This window comes from Bufo bufo, chromosome 2, assembly GCF_905171765.1.
Source record: "Bufo bufo chromosome 2, aBufBuf1.1, whole genome shotgun sequence".
Taxonomy (NCBI): Eukaryota; Metazoa; Chordata; class Amphibia; order Anura; family Bufonidae; genus Bufo; species Bufo bufo.
The window spans coordinates 526,474,542-526,496,971 of record NC_053390.1 but is presented as its reverse complement, the minus strand read 5'-3'; positions in this window follow the sequence as shown (position 1 = coordinate 526,496,971).

Below are 22,430 nucleotides of genomic sequence, written 5' to 3'. Positions count from 1 at the left end.
TTTAATTTTTTTAAAATTGAGGGAGGATAATTTGAACTACTATAGAGACATCCTATGTAGTCAGTTGGCCGCTGCCTATCTGCGCCATCGTCCATCCTCTTGCAGGTCTGACCAGGGAGGCCCTCTGTGCTCTTATTCCAGTACCAGCTCCATTAGCAGCAGCTTGAGTCTAGAGTCGCTGATGAGCAGCGTTCTTCACCCACCTAGTGAAGAAACTACTCACCAGCAGCTAGACCTGGAGCAGAACCTGAACCAGCAGGTGGTGGCATACTTGGACAGCACCCTGCCACCCCACATTAAAGATCTGCTGGACTACTGGGCAGCCAAACTGTATTTGTGGCCGCAACTGGCCGAGTTTGCCTTGGAAAAGCTGTCCTGCCCCGCTAGTAGTGTGGCTTTAGCAATACTGATGGATTACTGACCAAATGCTGACCGAGTGAAGGTGGATGTTCAACAGACGGGGATCTGTTTTTTGGGGGTTATTGTTCTGACGGATCAGCCCAGACTTAGAGACTGAGACTAGTGGACAGGTTGAGACTGGTTGCATTGAGGTCCAGTGAGGGGTCAGTTCTTTAAGTCCAGTAGAGTCAGTAGGCTCACATGGTAAAAAAGGACAGTGACAGGGCCAGTGGGTTCTTGGAAGATAAGACAAGTAATAGTAATATCCATTTCCTATGTATGAATGAACGGTCAAACATTGTATTGCAAACTGCAAGTGAAGCTACGGTTGTGTTTCTGGTAATACTGCTGTTGTTGCTGCTGCAGTGACATGCTGAGTGTTTCTTAAAGGGACAATTCCTTTCTCTAACAAGGACTTGGACTGGGACTGAGTTGGCCACTCTGTGGCTTACAGACAATAATCTTGTGTGCTCAGAGTATTAGGTAAAGTTTACGCTGCACACTCACAGACATGGGTAGTTGGGCAATCTGTGAAAGATAATGGCATAGCAGCTATGAGGACCCACGAAGGTGCAAAAGCAACATCTGGCCAAGTGACTGGGCAAAGAGTGATATATTGGCAGGGCAAGCTATGGTGGGGCACAGCCTCCCAAATATCCACAGTGGCACAGTAGGATGGGCATTAGCCGACAAACACTTTGGCACAATCCAACTCTATTGAGCCTTAGGCCTCTTTTACACGGGCGTCACGTTTTGGCTCAGGATGCGTCCCGGGTGCATTGTGGCAAACCCGCGTGAGTAGGTACGCAATTTCAGTCAGTTTTGACTGCGATTGCGTTCCGTTGTTCAGTTTTTATCGCGCTGGTGCAATGCGTTTTACACGGGCGTGATAAAAAACTGAATGTGGTACCCAGACCCGAACTTCTTCACTGAAGTTCAGGTTTGGGTTCAAGGTTGTGTAGATGTAATTATTTTCCCTTATAACATGGTTATAAGGGAAAATAATAGCATTCTTAATACAGAATGCTTAGTAAAATAGGGCTGGAGGGGTTAAAAAAAAATATATATACATCATTTTTACTCACCTTAATCCACTTGTTTGCGCAGCCCAGCTTCTCTTCATTCTTCTTTCTTCAGGACCTGGGTAAAGGACTTTTGATGACATCACTGCGCTCATCACATGGTCCATCACATGATCCATCACACGATCCATCACCATGGTGATGGATCATGTGACAGACCATGTGATGAGCGCAGTGACGTCACCACAGGTCCTTTTCCTTCTGCACAGCAAAGAAGAAGAAAGAAAAGAAGCCAGGCTGCGCGAACAAGTAGATTAAGGTGAGTTAAATTATTTTTTATTTATTTTTAACCCCTCCAGCCCTATTTTACTTAGCATTCTGTATTAAGAATGCTATTATTTTCCCTTATAACCATGTTATAAGGGAAAATAATAATGATCGGGTCCCCATCTCCTAGCAACCATGCATGAAAATCGCACCGCATCCGCACTTGCTTGCGGATGCTTGCCATTTTCACGCAGCCCCATTCACTTCTATGGGGCCTGCGTTACGCACAAAATAGAGGTAGGACCCGCACCTATAAGAAAATGTGGGCATATCCTAGCAATTTGCCCTAATTGTCTGAGATGAGACATCCCCTTTTAAAGGGAGTCTGTCTCTACAATTTGTCTTTATAGACCACTTACATAGCACTGTAGCATAACTATAGATCAGTCAAATGGTACCTTTGTCTTTTTGTTTGGATGTTCACCAGGGGCAAAAACTGAGTTTTATTCATATGTAAATGAGGGCTCGCAAGTGCCCAGGGGCGGCGTTCGGGCTGTAAGTGCCCAGGCCGCTCTTCCTTCTTCTCACATAACCCCTCCCCAGCCTGTTGCTTGGCCTGCCCTGTATGCCACTTACGTCATCCAGTGTACTGGCCGATATCCCGCCCGCGCATGCGCACTGCATGGAATGATGCTCATGGAATGATGCTGCAATGACCCGGTTACTGCGTTCACCAGACATTAACACAATTTCTATCCGCTCCTCACGTGTTAACCTCAGCGACATGTCAATGGCTGTAAACAAAGAGAAACTTGTAAATAACTCATGAAAGAATAAAGTTACGTTAAAACCAAGCACACCATTGTTTTTCGTGTGAAATTCCCAATAAGTTTGATGTGTCACATGACCCTCTTCCTATTGAAAAAACAAAAATTGGATTCAAAATGGCCAACTTCAAAATGGCCACCATGGTCACCACCCATCTTGAAAAGTTTTCCCCCTCACATATACTAATGTGCCACAAACAGGAAGTTAATATCACCAACCATTCCCATTTTATTAAGGTGTATCCATATAAATGGCCCACCCTGTACATTGCCCATGCATTGCTATTAGGTATACACAGTGCATAAATCACAACATTTAACTAAGCAATGTTAAATCAATAATTGACCCTTTGAAGTTTTGAACCAACAAAAATGACCTCCATTCTAATTACAATAAAGAATAAGAAACTACCAAGAGAGCATTTTAAAATGATGTATGCAGGCTAGGTGACTGCATCAACTTACCAGCCAAAAAATGGACATAATTGAATTGACTAAGAATGCTGATCATGAGATAGCCCTTAATTATTGTGCTCAGCAGTACAAAGCATCTCTCTGCATAATGAAAACATAATCATGATAAACTTTAATTAGCAGACTAATTGCTGGTTTCTTTCTGCACAGGTACAATGGCTCAGCATTAAACAACATGTCAACTATTTAAAGGTTACAAAATCAGATATGGAAAAATATTGCTGCTTTCTTCCAGAAACAGCACCCACCACACCTGTTCTTGGCTGTGTCTGATGTTGCAGAACAGTTCCATTGAAACGATTGGAGTTGGGCTGAAATACTGTACAACACTCAACCTGTGGAGAGGTGTTCTGAAGGTTTTGGGAGGAAGCAGCTATGCTTCTGTAATGCTGGACAACTCCTTAAAGGGCTTGTCCGGGTTCAAAGCTCTGATGCTCTTCCTTGCCCTGTATTGTGCAGGGCAAGGGCTGTTTGTTTCTATTTTTACACTGCTAGGTGGATTCTTCCACCTAGCAGTGTTCCCGGTGATTTAAAACCTTTTAGACTTTATTGATGGTAAGGGGGCCGAGCACTGAGAGTAATTTCCTTTGGTGGGCCCAGAGTACCCCAGTCTGATCCTGCCCCTTATGATTAGCTGTTGGATGGGCCGTAGCACTCACTCAAGCACTGTGTGTCTGTGCTAGATATTGCAGCATTGTCCCATTTAATTTAATGGGACAGACCTGCAATACTCAGCACAACTGTTACAATGTACAATGTATAGTTATACAGAGCAATATACCCAATGAAGAGGCCCCAGCCCTTCCCTGATTGCCCCTTCAAGCACCTAATCATCAGGGGTACTGAAAGTTGAACCTCCACAATAAGTATAGGGTGAAAACCCATTTAAAGAGGACCTTTCATGGGTTTGTAGTAAGTGAGATAAATATCTGTACCTGCGGGGAACCCCCCCTTCCCCCGCTGATGCTGCAACCCTGCCTGTTTTTTAAAATAGCGCTCCTGCCCCCTGCAAATTTCTCGCTCAGTATGCTAATTCTGAGTATCTGGGCAATGGGGAGGAGACACAGTCTTTGTCTGTGGGCGTCTCCTTCTCCCTGGCTGTAGCGTTGTCCAATCGCAGCGCAGAGCGTCACAGCCAAAACCAGAAAAAACTCCATGGCTGTGATGCTATGCACTGCGATTGGACAGTGCTACAGCCAGGGAGAAGAAGACGCCCACAGACAAAGACTTCGTCTCCTCCCTATTGCTCCGATGCTCAGTATTAGCATACTGAGTGGGAAATTTGCAGGGGGCAGGAGCGCTATTTTAAAAAAACAGGCAGGGTGGCCATAACGGGGCGCAGGAGCACTATTTTAACAAAACAGGCAGGGGGGTACCCCACAGCATCAGCGGGAGGTACCCAGCAGGTACAGATATTTATCTCCCTTACTACAACCCCATGAAAGATCCTCTTTAACTCCTGTGGGGACAAAGGATTGGGCTGTCTAATATACATTAGCTATTTCCACCAAAATCAGCAGGTACAGCCATATTTAATATGTATGGGCACCTTGAGAGCAGTTTATTTGCAAATAGTCTCCTCAGGAGCTGGTTACAGAAGAAAAAGTTAAAGAAGATCTGTCACCTCTCCTGACATGTCTGTTTTTAGTAACAATTTGCATTCTCCATGTAATAATAATTCTGTATCATCTGTTCTTATCCAAGGTTAGCCACCTTCTGCACTCCAGCTGCTGTGGAACTACAACTCTCAGCATGCACACTTACTCGGCTTGTAACTCCTATAGAAGTGAAAGGAGGATTCTGGGAGTTGTAGTTTCAGAACAGCTGGAGTGCCGGAGATGGCTGATCCCTGTTAGGGCTCCTGTACACGAATGTGTTCTGCCTGTTGCCGTATTGCGGACCGCATTTGCGGATCCGCATTACACGGGCGTCGTTCCGTGGGCATTCTGCATCACGGATGCGGACCCATTCACTTCAATGGGTCCGCAAATCGGGAGATGCGGAACGGAAGCACGGAACGGAAACCCAAGGAAGCACTACGGAGTGCTTCCGTGGGGTTTCGTCCCGTATTTATGTTCACCAAAAAGATGTCCTCTTTTTGCGGAACGGGCGGATCGCGGACCCATTAAAGTGAACGGGTCCGTGATCCGCTGCGGCTGCCCCACAGTCGGTGCTTGTGCATTGCGGCCCGCAACGTTCGTGTGCAGGAGGCCTTAGTCTTTGTTGTACCATTCTTCTATTATTCCTACTTGAAGTTTAGGAATGAATTGGCAGCAGTCAGCAATGTAGTCCCTCTGGGTGTTACCAGTTTGGGAGGGGGGGGGGGTTTCTGCACAATCTGACACTGGCAATGCTGATTGGATAGACCAGGGGCGTAGCTAGAAATGCATGGGGCCCCCCCCCAGGCCCTACATATCTATCGGGCCTCCCACCACCCCTTCCAGAGCTCCCACCCAAACACCCATCCTAGATCTCCCACCGCCATGAGCAGTTTCACACTTGCAAGTAGTTTCACACTTGCGGCAGGACGGATCCGACAGGCTGTTCAGCCTGTTGGATCCGTCCTGCCGCTATTTCGCCTTGCCGCCGCTCCATCCCCATTGACTATAATGGGAATGGGGACAGAGCTCTGATGCAGCGCGGCAGTGTGCGGTGAAAGGCTGGCGGCCGAAAAGTACTGCAAGTCCGACTTTTTCGTCCGATGGCCTCTCAATACTCAATGCCGTGCTGCGCCGGAGCTCCGCCCCATCCCCATTATAGTCAATGAGGACAGAGCAGCGGTCCAGCGAAAAAGCGTCAGGACGGATCCGACAGGCTGAACAGCCTGCCGGATCCATCCTGCCGCAAGTGTAAAAGACAAGTACCCTTAGTCTGTCATATAAGGGGGGGGTGGAAGAAACCCCAGAACTAGAGTGTGTAGAGTGTGCCCCCCAAAAGAAGGAAGGGGCGCCTTCCTTATTACTGCTGGCATCTCTTTTTAACTTCAGATCATCAGACTCTCACTAATTACAGCACACACCCCTGTAGTGTCCACCATCAGACAGGGGAGGGACAAAAGAAACCCCAGAACTAGAGTGTCAGTGTGCCCCCCAAGTTGGGGGGCACACTCTAGTTCTGGGGTTTCTTCCCTCCCCTGTCTGATGGTGGACACTACAGGGGTGTGTGCTGTAATTAGTAATTAGTGAGAGTCTGATGATCTGAATTCTGAAGTTAAAAAGAGCTGCCTGCAGACCTGCAAGGATAAGGAGGGCGCCCCTTGCTTCTCTTGGGGGCCCCACTCTGCAGGCAGCTCTTTTTAACTTCAGAATTTAGATTAAGTATCTCAGAAATCATAAGTTCTCACTTTCTCACTTTCTCACTTTCTTAAATTCACTTTGACTTCTTACTTTTATTTAGAGTCACAGCAGGCACAGACTGGAGTGGCAGGACTGGAGACCAGTTGAGGAGGAGGCAGGAGCACCGAGCAGAGGACCGGTCCAGTACAGCGCAGGCAGGCACAGGCTGGCAGCAGTAGCAGTGCGAGACTGAGGTTCCTCTCTCTCACTCAATCTCAGTCAGAGAGCGCGAATCTGACTGGCGCCAGTGCGGCCGGCGGGACCACTCCCTCCCTAGTCCCTCCAGGCCTCCGGCTCCACAACAGGTACACCCCTGGCCCGGCCCCCTCCACCGCCTGAGTCCGCCTCCTCCCTCTAGTTACTAGGAGGAAATCTTTCCTTCCTTCGCTGGTGCCTGGCTTCGCCTCCAGGTGACATCACCACAGGTCCGCCTCTCACTCACTCTTTAGTATCCCCTCCACACTAAACTCCGCCCCTATTGTAATTGATCACATGACTGTGACATCCTCGCAGGTCCTTCACACTACAGCAGACCTCACAGAGTGGCCAACCCACAGGTACGCCCCCGTTCCGGCCCCCTCCACCGCCTACCTCATCTTCTGCTCGTGCGGCAGTGCGCCCCGAGCCCGCCTGCTCCAATCCTGACCTGACTACTCCTTGGCTTCCCCCCAGCCAGGCCCGAGCTGCGGACCGCCCGCGCCCCGCCCACGCCCCGCCCACTACACTGGGCGGGCGGTCGGGCCTGGCTGCCTGTGTGTGTTAATATAAAATAAAAAAAATAAATGCGGTCCGGACGGGCCCCCAGTGGCGTAGGGCCCCATAGCCACTGCTATGGTTGCTATGGCGATCCCTACGCCACTGTGACAGACTGTGTAGGTACACACCCCCAATTGGTAACAGTTGGACCTTTATTGCAGACGGCTGGCAATATTTTCATTAACTTCTAGTAGTAATAATAAAGGAAAAACAAAACATAGGGGGACATTTACTAAGACCAGCGATTTAGACACCGGTCTTAGTCCATGTCCGCTGGCTCCAGTCCTGATGCACCTAAGTTATGTAGAGGCGCTGGCCCTGCCGATGCAGGGCTAATAACGTGTGATATACAATAATAATCATTATAATGATAATTATTCTGATGATTTGTCTCCCATTCACTTAGTATATTGGCTGCAGCATATCCCCATTTACATTAGGGGTAAGCTATGATTTTAGGTGGTGCATGGAAGATCTGATCACCCAATAATGAGCATTTACTTGTTTGACAAGCGATCAGTGGCACCTGATGAACATCTAGTCATGACATTAGTCTCCCTTGAGTGGGAATTCTAAAGTTATGTTAATTAGGAGCCCCCAGCTTATTACTATGTTAGGCCTTTTGCACACGACCGTGGTTTGGTTCTGCATCCGAGCCACATTTTTTGCGGCTCGGGTGCGGACCCATTCACTTCAATGGGGCCGCAAAAGATGCGGACAGCACTCCGTGTGCTGTGCTCATCCGTTACTCCGTTCCATGGCCCCTCAAAAATTATAGATCATGTCCTATTCTTGTCCGTTTTGCTGACAAGAATAGGCATTTGTATTAAGCCCCTTTCACACTGGCGAGTTTTCCGTGCGGGTGCAATGCGTGAGGTGAACGCATTGCACCCGCACTGAATCCGGACCCATTCACTCCAATGGGGCTGTGTACATAAGCAGTGATTTTCACGCATCACTTGTGCGTTGCGTGAAAATCGCAGCATGCTCCGTATTGTGCATTTTTCATGCAACGCAGGCCCCATAGAAGTGAATGGGTCTGCGCCAAAATCGCAAGCATCCACAAACAAGTGCGGATGCGGTGCAATTTTCATGCATGGTTGCTAGGTGACGATCAGGATGGGGACCCGATCTTTATTATTTTCCCTTATAACATGGTTATAAGGGAAAATAATAGCATTCTTAATACAGAATGCTAAGTAAATTAGGGATGGAGGGGTTAAAAAAAAAAAAGAAGAATTAAACTCACCTCATCCACTTGTTCGCGAAGCCCAGCTCATCTTCATTCTTCTTCTTTGAGGACCTGGGAGGAAAAGGACCTTTGGTGATGTCACTGCACTCATCACATGGTCCATCACCATGGTGATGGACCATGTGATGAGCGCGGAGCCAGGTCCTCAAGGAAGAAGAAGAAAGAAGACAAGCTGGGCTGCACGAACAAGTGGATGAGGTGAGTTTAATTAATTTTTTTTTTTTTTTAAGCCCTCCATCCGTAATTTACTTAGCATTCTGTATTAATAATGCTATTATTTTCCCTTATAACCATGTTATAAGGGAAAATAATAAAATCTAATGAACACCTAACCCAAACCCGAACTTCTGTGACGAAGTCCGGGTTCGGGTCTGGGTACCAAACATGCCAATTTTTCTCACGCGCGTGCAAAACGCATCAAAATGCTTTGCACTCGTGTGGAAAAATCGCGCATTTTCCCGCAACACACCCGCATCTTGTCCGCCCTCACACGCAACGCCCATGTGAAAGAGGCCTAATGGACCGTCTGTTCCGTTCCACAAATTGCAGAAGGCACACGGGTGGCATCCGCAAAACACGCCACGTTCGTGTGCAAGAGGCCTTATTTGTAATATGACTATACCAAAACTGCTGTGCATCATTCTACAAAACAATTAGACCCTGATTAATCATTAAAAGTGTTGTCCCATGAAAAATATTCAAAATTTTTCAAGCCAGCACCTGGATCTGAATCCTTCAGTAATTGCATGTAATTAAAAATTTGGTATAGCCACTGAGTTATTCACTGAAATCTATCTGTATGGCGCAACCTGCTGTTGGCCCTTTTTCTAAATTCTCTGTCCAGCTCACTGAACTTGACATATATGCTCAGTTCCATCCTTTAACTGCTACCAGCTGCAGCAGAAAGTACATGCCCCCTGAGCTGCCAGCTAGAAATAAATCTTGCAGAGCAGTTGCAGCAATGAATGGGGAGATCTCTGGATCCATGTGACGTACAGGGCTGGTTCTAAGTTTTGTTAAAAGAGATTGCCATGCTACATGATGTCTGATTTTCATTTCTTACATTATTTATGGGATAATCCTTTAATATTCTTTAAAATAAATGCCACTGAAAGCCCCATTGGTAGTTTCTGTTAGAAATCTTGGCATGCTTACATTTTTAATACAGACAGCATTCTTTTTATTCTGGCGCAGTCCATTAATCTTTCATGAGTGCAGTGAAAGCTGTGACAGTCCACACATGATGTACAGGGACTGATCTACGCCTGCTTCATTCTGCTGACAGGGAGGAAGTCCCATTCTTCATTTTCTAATATAAGGTGGCATATGTCTTTGGAACGTTCCTCGTGATGTCTTGGCTAAAACTTGTTAACTGGGTTAGCTGAAGAATAAATGACATGTCATCATATACAGTTGCACATAATGTTTTGTTTTTAGCAAGTGATAGCAATTTCATGTCCATTAAATGTTAATGGAGCATCATGTCATCTTCCTATGTAAAAGAGTTGCAGTGTTTTATGGATATTCCATTGCTTCAAGACAAGTAATACAGAAAATCTTAACATGTTCTGAAAGAGTGCACTCAGTATTGCCAGTGAACAAGCTCCAGCTGCGTATGCCGAATAGATAGGTCCCCATTACCCAACATCTACCCAAAGTGCCCTTTTTTATATGTCTAGGAGGTGTGTATCCACATATGCTTTTTTTTTAAAGGGGTTGTCCCATGAATAATATTCTACAGTTTTAAAACCAGCACCTGGATCTGAATTATTTTGTAATTGCATGTAATTAAAAATTTATGATACATCCTGAGTAGAGTTGAGCGAACACCTGGATGTTCGGGTTCGAGAAGTTCGACCGAACTTCCCGTAAATGTTTGGGTTCGGGATCCGAACCCGAACCGAACTTCGTCCCGAACCCGAACCCCATTGAAGTCAATGGGGACCCGAACTTTTGGGCACTAAAAAGGCTGTAAAACAGCCCAGGAAAGAGCTAGAGGGCTGCAAAAGGCAGCAACATGTAGGTAAATCCCCTGCAAACAAATGTGGACAGGGAAATGAATTAAAATGAAAATTAAAAAAATAAAAATGAACCAATATCAATTGGACAGAGGTCCCATAGCAGAGAATCTGGCTTCACGTCAGCAGAGAATCAGTCTCTTCATGCCATAGCAAAGAATCTGGCTTCATGTCAGCAGAGAATCAGTCTCTTCATGCCATAGCAGAGAATCTGGCTTCATGTCAGCGCAGAATCAGTCTTCATGTCATAGCAGAGAATCAGGCTTCACGTCACCCACCACTGGAACAGGCCACTGTCACACATTTAGGCCCCGGCACCCAGGCAGAGGAGAGCGGTCCCGTAACAGAGAATCTGGCCTTATGTCAGCGCAGAATCTGTCTTCATGTCATAGCAGAGAATCAGGCTTCACGTCAGCCACCACTGGAACAGGCCACTGTCACACATTTAGGCCCAGGCACCCAGGCAGAGGAGAGCGGTCCCGTAACAGAGAATCTGGCCTTATGTCAGCGCAGAATCTGTCTTCATGTCATAGCAGAGAATCAGGCTTCACGTCACCCACCACTGGAACAGGCCACTGTCACACATTTAGGCCCAGGCACCCAGGCAGAGGAGAGAGGTCCCGTAACAGAGAATCTGGCCTTATGTCAGCGCAGAATCTGTCTTCATGTCATAGCAGAGAATCAGGCTTCACGTCACCCACAACTGGAACAGGCCACTGTCACACATTTAGGCCCAGGCACCCAGGCAGAGGAGAGAGGTCCCGTAACAGAGAATCTGGCCTTATGTCAGCGCAGAATCTGTCTTCATGTCATAGCAGAGAATCAGGCTTCACGTCAGCCACCACTGGAACAGGCCACTGTCACACATTTAGGCCCAGGCACCCAGGCAGAGGAGAGCGGTCCCGTAACAGAGAATCTGGCCTTATGTCAGCGCAGAATCTGTCTTCATGTCATAGCAGAGAATCAGGCTTCACGTCACCCACCACTGGAACAGGCCACTGTCACACATTTAGGCCCAGGCACCCAGGCAGAGGAGAGAGGTCCCGTAACAGAGAATCTGGCCTTATGTCAGCGCAGAATCTGTCTTCATGTCATAGCAGAGAATCAGGCTTCACGTCACCCACCACTGGAACAGGCCACTGTCACACATTTAGGCCCAGGCACCCAGGCAGAGGAGAGAGGTCCCGTAACAGAGAATCTGGCCTTATGTCAGCGCAGAATCTGTATTCATGTCATAGCAGAGAATCAGGCTTCACGTCACCCACCACTGGAACAGGCCACTGTCACACATTTAGGCCCAGGCACCCAGGCAGAGGAGAGAGGTCCCGTAACAGAGAATCTGGCCTTATGTCAGCGCAGAATTAGTCTTCATGTCATAGCAGAGAATCAGGCTTCACGTCACCCACCACTGGAACAGGCCACTGTCACACATTTAGGCCCAGGCACCCAGGCAGAGGAGAGAGGTCCCGTAACAGAGAATCTGGCCTTATGTCAGCGCAGAATCTGTCTTCATGTCATAGCAGAGAATCAGGCATCACGTCACCCACCACTGGAACAGGCCACTGTCACACATTTAGGCCCAGGCACCCAGGCAGAGGAGAGAGGTCCCGTAACAGAGAATCTGGCCTTATGTCAGCACAGAATCTGTCTTCATGTCATAGCAGAGAATCAGGCTTCACGTCACCCACCACTGGAACAGGCCACTGTCACACATTTAGGCCCAGGCACCCAGGCAGAGGAGAGAGGTCCCGTAACAGAGAATCTGGCCTTATGTCAGCGCAGAATCTGTCTTCATGTCATAGCAGAGAATCAGGCATCACGTCACCCACCACTGGAACAGGCCACTGTCACACATTTAGGCCCAGGCACCCAGGCAGAGGAGAGAGGTCCCGTAACAGAGAATCTGGCCTTATGTCAGCACAGAATCTGTCTTCATGTCATAGCAGAGAATCAGGCTTCACGTCACCCACCACTGGAACAGGCCACTGTCACACATTTAGGCCCAGGCACCCAGGCAGAGGAGAGAGGTCCCGTAACAGAGAATCTGGCCTTATGTCAGCGCAGAATCTGTCTTCATGTCATAGCAGAGAATCAGGCATCACGTCACCCACCACTGGAACAGGCCACTGTCACACATTTAGGCCCAGGCACCCAGGCAGAGGAGAGAGGTCCCGTAACAGAGAATCTTGCCTTATGTCAGCACAGAATCTGTCTTCATGTCATAGCAGAGAATCAGGCATCACGTCACCCACCACTGGAACAGGCCACTGTCACACATTTAGGCCCAGGCAGAGGAGAGAGGTCCCGTAACAGAGAATCTGACCTTATGTCAGCACAGAATCTGTCTTCATGTCATAGCAGAGAATCAGGCATCACGTCACCCACCACTGGAACAGGCCACTGTCACATATTTAGGCCCAGGCACCAAGTCAGTGGTGTAGTACAGTCGATATGAACCACATGAAGTTTCACCAAATATCCAGTCTGCAGGTTTGCAATAGGGTCATACCAATATACAGGAGCTGCAGCAATGATCACTTGTTAAATATAGTTCCATATATTCATAAGCTGTTAGCAGAGAGTCAGGACATGCTAAATAAACCTCTTCAAATGTGCTATTAGATAACTGAGGAAAGTTTTAACAGACAGAGTCTTTACAGTGGACTCTTCCAGAAAGCCCCCTGTGTATTCTGCTACTTGGTTTGGTCTCCTCAGTGCAGACATTTACTGTGAAGGAGGTAGGATCTCTGTCTAAGTTCTCTAAAGCTAAAGTTCATTTATCTATTGTAAAAAGTTATAATATATACCCATAATAGTTCTGTAGAATGTAAAGAGGTGACTGTATGTTTTTTAGCAGCCTTTAAACCCTGCAGCACATGCTAGGCTGAGTAGATGATGTACAGTTAAAGAGACATGTGTTCTTCCTAAAATGGCTGCAAGACATGCTCTATTCCAGGTCACCCTGCTGCAATATCTTTGTAACGGATTTTCTCTTGTTCATTTTTCTGTATGCTTTGTTATATCCTGTAACATGTATGTGGGAATGTAATATAATGACTGCCTGTTATGATATAGGTGGGCTGGTGACCTGGCTGTATACCACATAGTGGCAGTGTTTCCCTGTTGTATTACAGGCTCCAGCCAAGTGCACTACACCTCAATAAAGCTTTAAACCACAGAAGACCTGAGTGTCGTCCCTTAGAGTCCACTTAGAGTTTATGCCTGGAGGAGCTGGTGACCGAGTGAGTGTGAAAGCTGGAGGTGTCGCAGATGGTGCAAGGAAAAGAGGGTTACATTTGGTGCCGTGACTCGGATGTCATCATTCTGCTTAAAGTGACCAGTGAAGATACCTAAAGTCACCAGTGTGCGAGTTCTGAGGTGATTGTGCCACGGCGGAGCTGCTAGGCGGCAGATTGACCTTATTAGCGGTTTATATCCTCTCAGGAATAGAAGATGAGTGGACGAGCCAGAGCCCGCGGAAGAGCACGTGCCAGGGGGAAGCCCAGCCAAGGACAGCCTGGACAGGAGCAAGAGGCTCAAGAACCTAGACGCATTGAAAGACCCCAGCAGCCACCAGCCGAGCCTTTGCTTGTGGGAAGAGGGCGCCAGAGAGGCCCGCCAGTAGTGGAGAGACCTCCGACTGATGTTCTGCAGCTTTCAGCTGGATTTCAGGACATATCTCTCGGAGAACGGGGTGGCCGCAGGCGTGACTTCCATGACCTTGGAGTGAACACCCGGCAGACCATTGAATAGAAATGTGAGACCTGTTTTTTTTTTGCACTGTGTGACAGGTTAAGGTTTAATCACAGAATCAGACTTCTATCTGCACGGTAGCGTGTGTCTTAGGTTTTTCTGAATGACACTATCAGTACCTTCAATGTAAGATATCCTTTTTGGGATAGATTTCAAGTAGGCCTCAAATACCAGAAACTAGTTATTTTGAGAATGGCAAATTTGGGAATAGTTTTTTAACCCAGAAAAAAAAGTGTGCTTTTACGGTCACTACAAATAACTTGAGCAGCTAAAACAGTACAGATTTGCTTAAATAGAAATGTGAGACCTGTTTTTTTTTTTGCGCTGTGTGACAGGTATAGGTTTAATCACAGAATGACACTTCTATCAGCACACTAGCGTGTGTCTTAGGTTTTTCTGAATGACACTATCAATACCTTCAATGTAAGATTTTCTTTTTAAGATAGATTTCAAGTAGGCCTCAAATACCAGAAACTAGTTATTTGGAGAATGGGAAAATTGGGAATGCTTTTTCAACCCAGAACAAAAAGTCTGCTTTTACGGTCACTACAAATAACTTGACCAGCTAAAACTGTGCAGATTTGGTTGAATAGAGATGTGAGACCTGTTTTTTTTTTGCGCTGTGTGACAGTTATAGGTTTAATCACAGAATGACACTTCTATCAGCACGCTAGCGTGTGTCTTAGGTTTTTCTGAATGACACTATCAATACCTTCAATGTAAGATTTTCTTTTTAAGATAGATTTCAAGTAGGCCTCAAATACCAGAAACTAGTTATTTTGAGAATGGGAAATTTGGGAATGCTTTTTCAACCCAGAACAAAAAGTCTGCTTTTACTGTCACTACAAATAACTTGACCAGCTAAAACTGTGCAGATTTGGTTGAATAGAGATGTGAGACCTGTTTTTTTTTGCGCTGTGTGACAGTTATAGGTTTAATCACAGAATGACACTTCTATCAGCACGCTAGCGTGTGTCTTAGGTTTTTCTGAATGACACTATCAATACCTTCAATGTAAGATTTTCTTTTTGGGATAGATTTCAAGTAGGCCTCAAATACCACAAACTAGTTATTTTCAGAATGGCAAATTCGGGAATGCTTTTTCAACCCAGAACAAAAAGTCTGCTTTTACGGTCACTACAAATAACTTGACCAGCTAAAACTGTGCAGATTTGGTTGAATAGAGATGTGAGACCTGTTTTTTTTTGCGCTGTGTGACAGTTATAGGTTTAATCACAGAATGACACTTCTATCAGCACGCTAGCGTGTGTCTTAGGTTTTTCTGAATGACACTATCAATACCTTCAATGTAAGATTTTCTTTTTGGGATAGATTTCAAGTAGGCCTCAAATACCACAAACTAGTTATTTTGAGAATGGCAAATTTGGGAATGCTTTTTCAACCCAGAACAAAAAGTCTGCTTTTACGGTCACTACAAATAACTTGACCAGCTAAAACTGTGCAGATTTGGTTGAATAGAGATGTGAGACCTGTTTTTTTTTTGCGCTGTGTGACAGTTATAGGTTTAATCACAGAATGACACTTCTATCAGCACGCTAGCGTGTGTCTTAGGTTTTTCTGAATTACACTATCAATACCTTCAATGTAAGATTTTCTTTTTGGGATAGATTTCAAGTAGGCCTCAAATACCACAAACTACTTATTTTCAGAATGGCAAATTTGGGAATGCTTTTTCAACCCAGAACAAAAAGTCTGCTTTTACGGTCACTACAAATAACTTGACCAGCTAAAACTGTGCAGATTTGGTTGAATAGAAATGTCAGGTCTATTTTTTAGGCGCTGGGTGACAGGCTCAACTTGCCCCTGATGTAATATATGGCCAAAAAATAACCACACTGTTGATGGTTAAATGCACTTGGGTGACACAGGCTCAGCCTGCAGCTGATGTAGTATATGGCCAAAAAATAATCAGACTGTTGATGGTTAAATGCACTTGGGTGACACAGGCTCAGCCTGCAGCTGATGTAGTATATGGCCAAAAAATAACCAGACTGTTGATGGTTAAATGCCCTTCGGTGACACAGGCTCAGCCTGCAGCTGATGTAGGATATAGCACAAAATAACCACACTATCGATGGTTAAATACACTTGGTGATAGCTCGTGCTGGCGCACCACAAGTCACAAAATGGCCGCCGATCACCCCAGTAAAAAAGTGATCTAAAAACGCTCTGGGCAGCCTCAAAAAAGTGAGCAAGTCAATAATAGCACTTCAATGATCCACAGCTGCAGATCGATCACAGAATGAAGTCTTTTGGAGGAGTTAATCTGCCTAATCTCGCCCTAACGTCGCTGCTGCAACCTCTCCCTATACTGATCATAGCAGAGTGACGTGCGGCGCTACGTGACTCCAGCTTAAATAGAGGCTGGGTCACATGGTGCACTGGCCAATCACAGCCATGCCAATAGTAGGCATGGCTGTGATGGCCTCTTGGGCCAAGTAGTATGACGCTTGTTGATTGGCTGCTTTGCAGCCTTTCAAAAAGCGCCAAGAAAGCGCCGAACACCGAACCCGAACCCGGACTTTTACGAAAATGTTCGGGTTCCGGTCCGTGTCACGGACACCCCAAAATTCGGTACGAACCCGAACTATACAGTTCGGGTTCGCTCATCCCTAATCCTGAGTTATTCAATAAAATGTATCTGTATAGCGCCACCTGCTGTTTGTTCTTATTCTAATTTCTCTGTCCTGCTCACTGAGATGAAAGCACATGCTCAGTTTTATCCTTGCAACTGCCACCAGCTGCAGCAGAAAGAACACACCCTCTGAGAAAGGACACATCCCCTAAGCTGCCAGCTTGAAATAAATGTAGCAGAACAATTTGAGCAATGAATGAAGAGATCTCTGGATCCACTTGAGATACAGGCCTGGTTCTAACTTTGTTAGAAAGAGGTTGTCAAGTACTAGATTATGTATGATTTACATTTTAATTTTTACCTTACTGCCATAAAAAAGGCAGTTTTTACGGGCTTTGTTTTTACTATAATCACTTTGTGGTAAAACTGACTTGTGCTCTTAATTTTTCAGGTCAGTATGATTACGCTGATACCACATATGTGTAGTTTTAAAAAAAAAAAAATTGAAAAAATTTATTTTTTATTTTCAATGCCATATTTTGACCCTCAGAACTCATTTTTTTGAGGGACCATCTGTAGTTTTTGATAATACCACTTTGGGGTATTATCAAAATTTTTCGATTATCCAATTTTCTTGGGAGGTAAAGTGATGAAAAAACGTAAAATTGGCCTTTTTGTTTTTTCACATTACACTATTCACTGCATGGGATAAGTTTTTTTATTTGATTAGTAGCATTTTCACATGCGGAGATGCCTATGATATTGTTTTTTTTATTGTTTAAGTATTTTTTTATTTTGGTGAAAGGTGGCTGATTAGAATTTTTACATATTTTTCTTTTTTATATTTTTTAAACTTTTTTCTTTTTTTAACTTTTTATTACCGGTAGGTCCCCAATTGGAACACAACATGCAATCATCAGATTGTAATTTGTATAGGGTAATGGAATTTTCTCTATTATCCTATACAGAAATAGTTATATTTAGGGATGAGCGAATCGACTTTCCTTCAGTACCTCGTTCACTGGGAGGGTTACGGTCCAGAGGAGAGAATGTGGGTACCAGCGGCCGACGGCTCATCTGGATTAGAGATGGCCCGAACTATCCGACGGCGAACAGTTCCCGGCGAACATAGCTTGTTCGCGTTCGCCTCTGCCGGGCGAACACATGCGATGTTCGGTCCGCCCCCTATACATCATCATTGAGCAAACTTTGACCCTGTACCTCACAGTCAGCAGACACATTCCAGCCAATCAGCAGCATACCCTCCCTCCCAGACCCTCCCACCTCCTGCACAGCATCCATTTTAGATTCATTCTGAAGCTGCAGTCTTAGTGAGAGGAGGGAGACTGTAACTGCTGCTGATTTAATTGGGAAATCGATAGCTAGGCTAGTGAATTCAGTGTCCACTCCAGTCCTGAAAGACTCATCTGATCTCTGCTGTAAGGACAGCGTTCTGACAGCACCCCAAAAAGCCCTTTTTAGGGCTGCAACATTAGTCTGCTTTTTTTTTTTCCTTTATATACATATTGCAGTTGCCTGGCCTGCCTGTGTGTGAGGAGCTGCAGGCCCACAGACTGTAGTGTGCCCACTGCCAGTGCTCACCCCTGTCATTCCGTGTGGCACAGGACTTTGCTTAAAAAAAGGCACTTAATTTTTACACTTTAAACTAAGGTTAGTTGCCTGCCAGTGTGTGTCAGGCTGACTTCCACTGACTGTAGTGTGCCCACTGCCAGTGCCCACCACTCATACCGGCTGGCACAGGACTTTGCATAAAAAAGGCATTTAATTTTTACACTTTAGTGTAATTTCAGCTGCTTGCCTGCTGCTAGTGTGTGTCAGGCCGACTTCAACTGACTGTAGTGTGCCCACTGCCAGTGCCCACCCCTGTCATCCCGTGTGGCACAGGACTTTGCTTAAAAAAAAGGCACTTCATTTTTACACTTTAATCTAAGGTTAGTTGCCTGCCAGTGTGTGTCAGGCCGACTTCAACTGACTGTAGTGTGCCCACTGCCAGTGCCCACCCCTGTCATCCCGAGTGGCACAAGACTTTGCTTAAAAAATAGGCACTTAATTTTTACACTTTAATCTAAGGTTAGTTGCCTGCCAGTGTGTGTCAGGCTGACTTCCACTGACTGTAGTGTGCCCACTGCCAGTGCCCACCACTCATACCGGCTGGCACAGGACTTTGCTTAAAAAAGGCATTTAATTTTTACACTTTAATGTAATTTCAGCTGCTTGCCTGCTGCTAGTGTGTGTCAGGCCGACTTCAACTGACTGTAGTGTGCCCACTGCCAGTGCCCACCCCTGTCATACCGAGTGGCACAGGACTTTGCTTAAAAAATAGGCACTTAATTTTTACACTTTAATCTAAGGTTAGTTGCCTGCCAGTGTGTGTCAGGCTGACTTCCACTGACTGTAGTGTGCCCACTGCCAGTGCCCACCACTCATACCGGCTGGCACAGGACTTTGCATAAAAAAGGCATTTAATTTTTACACTTTAGTGTAATTTCAGCTGCTTGCCTGCTGCTAGTGTGTGTCAGGCCGACTTCAACTGACTGTAGTGTGCCCACTGCCAGTGCCAACCACTCATACCGGGTGGCACAGTAGCTTGCCGATAAATAAGGCATTTAATTTTTACACTTTAGTGTAATTTCAGTTGCTTGCCTGCTGCCAGTGTGTGTCAGGCCCGCTTCTACTGACTGTAGTGTGCCCACTGCCAGTGCCAACCACTGATACCGGGTGGCACAGTAGCTTGCCGATAAATAAGGCATTTAATTTTTAGACAGTAGTCTAAATTCAGTTGCTTGCCTGCTGCCAGTGTGTGTCAGGCCCGCTTCCACTGACTGTAGTGTGCCCACTGCCAGTGCCAACCACTGATACCGGGTGGCACAGTAGCTTGTCGATAAATAAGGCATTTAATTTTTACACTTTAGTGTAATTTCAGTTGCTTGCCTGCTGCCAGTGTGTGTCAGGCCCGCTTCCACTGACTGTAGTGTGCCCACTGCCAGTGCCAACCACTGATACCGGGTGGCACAGTAGCTTGCCGATAAATAAGGCATTTAATTTTTAGACAGTAGTCTAAATTCAGTTGCTTGCCTGCTGCCAGTCAGTGTGTCAGGCCCTCTTCCACTGACTGTAGTGTGCCCACTGCCAGTGCCAACCACTCATACCGGGTGGCACAGTAGCTTGCCGATAAATAAGGCATTTAATTTTTACACTTTAGTGTAATTTCAGTTGCTTGCCTGCTGCCAGTGTGTGTCAGGCCCGCTTCTACTGACTGTAGTGTGCCCACTGCCAGTGCCAACCACTGATACCGGGTGGCACAGTAGCTTGCCGATAAATAAGGCATTTAATTTTTAGACAGTAGTCTAAATTCAGTTGCTTGCCTGCTGCCAGTGTGTGTCAGGCCCGCTTCCACTGACTGTAGTGTGCCCACTGCCAGTGCCAACCACTGATACCGGGTGGCACAGTAGCTTGCCGATAAATAAGGCATTTAATTTTTAGACAGTAGTCTAAATTCAGTTGCTTGCCTGCTGCCAGTGTGTGTCAGGCCCTCTTCCACTGACTGTAGTGTGCCCACTGCCAGTGCCAACCATTCATACCGGGTGGCACAGTAGCTTGCCGATAAATAAGGCATTTAATTTTTACACTTTAGTGTAATTTCAGTTGCTTGCCTGCTGCCAGTGTGTGTCAGGCCCTCTTCCACTGACTGTAGTGTGCCCACTGCCAGTGCCAACCACTGATACGCGCAGTGCCCCAATTTGGGAGTAAGAGGACCGACCAAGCTGCTTTTTCCTTCTCCCGGTTCCTGAAATCAATTCAGTTTAGTGTATGAGAGTTTGGTCTGTCACTGTGAAGGCAGTCGAAGGTACCCGGCCTAAATTTTTTTTCATAAAAGGCAATTCCTGATATGGGACGTAACAGGGATTAAACTGATGAGAATAATACTACAGAAAATACCACTCATATCGGTGGAGGGAGCCAGCGTTTTTTTAACCATCTCCCCGTTCAAAAAATCTATTTAATAAATGGCCCCCAGATTGGGGATGTTAGAGGGATTAAACTGATGAGAATAGTACTACAGAAAATACCACTCATATCGGGTGTGACAGTAAATTGCACGGCGCAGACGCAGTCACCGTGGATAAAAACAAAGGGGAGGGAGCCAGCGTTTTTTTAACCATCTCCCCGTTCGAAAAATCAATTCAATTGACCTTTCGGGGACCCTTGGTGTTGTACGTGGCTGGGTGGAGGAAGAAACCTTCAATGACATCACCGGGACGTGGCTAGCTTGGTATCCAACCTTGTGCAAATGGGGAGTTTGCGGTTGTGCAAATGAACTGTTTGCGGTGCATTAAAAGGGGAGTTTGGTCTGTCAATGTCTGTGATGCGGGCGTAACCCTTACACTACCTGATCGATACAACATCATACCTGATCGTATACACACACTGGATGTTTTAAAGCACGTTATTCCAAACAATTTAGGAATGTTAGTTGATTTATGCCCTTTATGGATTAAAACCCGACTCTGCGTCCACTACGTAATTTTCCATGGGAGTTTTGCCATAGATCCCCCTCCGGCATGCCACAGTCCAGGTGTTAGACCCCTTGAAACAACTTTCTCATCACTATTGTGGCCAGAAAGAGTCCCTGTGGGTTTTAAAATTCGCCTGTCTATTGAAGTCTATGGCGGTTCGCCCGGTTCGCCAGTTCGCGAACATTTGCGGAAGTTCGCGTTCGCTGTTCGCGAACTGAAAATTTTATGTTCGCGACATCACTAATCTGGATAAGGTCGGTCCTGGATGTCCGGAGGTCACCCGTAGAATGGGGGGGTACAGTTGTAAGCCGTGTACCGGGGTGGGCTCCCCAGGATACAGCAAAGTCACACACAAGAAAAGCGACACTGACACCAGCTTTATATTCAAGAACAGAAACTTTACTTTGGAAACAGTAATAACACAAGTACAAACAGAATAAGTAATACCCCAGGCCCACAGTCACCGTCCCTGTCCGAGGGACAGGCCTAGCCCGTTAACGCACACGGCAGAGCCTACAAGTCGTGCTGTGCCGCTATAGAGGTAACAAGTCAATACTTCGCTGCAGTCCAGTACAGTAAGGCCTAACAAAGCTATAACCCTAACTAACTAGCTAATACAAGGCCTAGGCCCTCTGTTACTTTAGGCGTCAAAGAGTATAGTACAATTGGTAATCAGGTGTACTGACCTGCGTCCGTTCTGGGCCCTAGGATGCCGCTTACCTGGGATGGCCACCAAGCTCTCAGCAACCGTACGGCCTTGCTTGATGATAAGGCTTCTTGTCCACACACAGGAAATGGTCTTCCAGGGACAACCTCTCTTTCAAAGAGCTGGATCCAGTAAGGGGACAACAGCTACTCTCCTTCCTTTGAGTGTCCATTCACTGCCGGACATCCGCAAGCCAGGATGGAATCGGATTCAGTCCCTCACAGCACACTCCTTTCACCATGTCAGATCAACACTTTCTGGTTCACACAGAAAACAGCTTGCATGAGTCATCATCTGCTTTGCATATGCAGATCCCAGAGTGTGCTGACTGTGCTGTAAAACAGTGGCCTCTAGTGCCCGGAATGCCAAATGACAGCTCCAATACAATTTACACATAAACATTATACAGGCAGAGCTTATCCACAATCTCAGACTGTCACGGTCCTTCCAGTGACAGAAGTTAGAACATTTGAGAGACTGGCTGCAC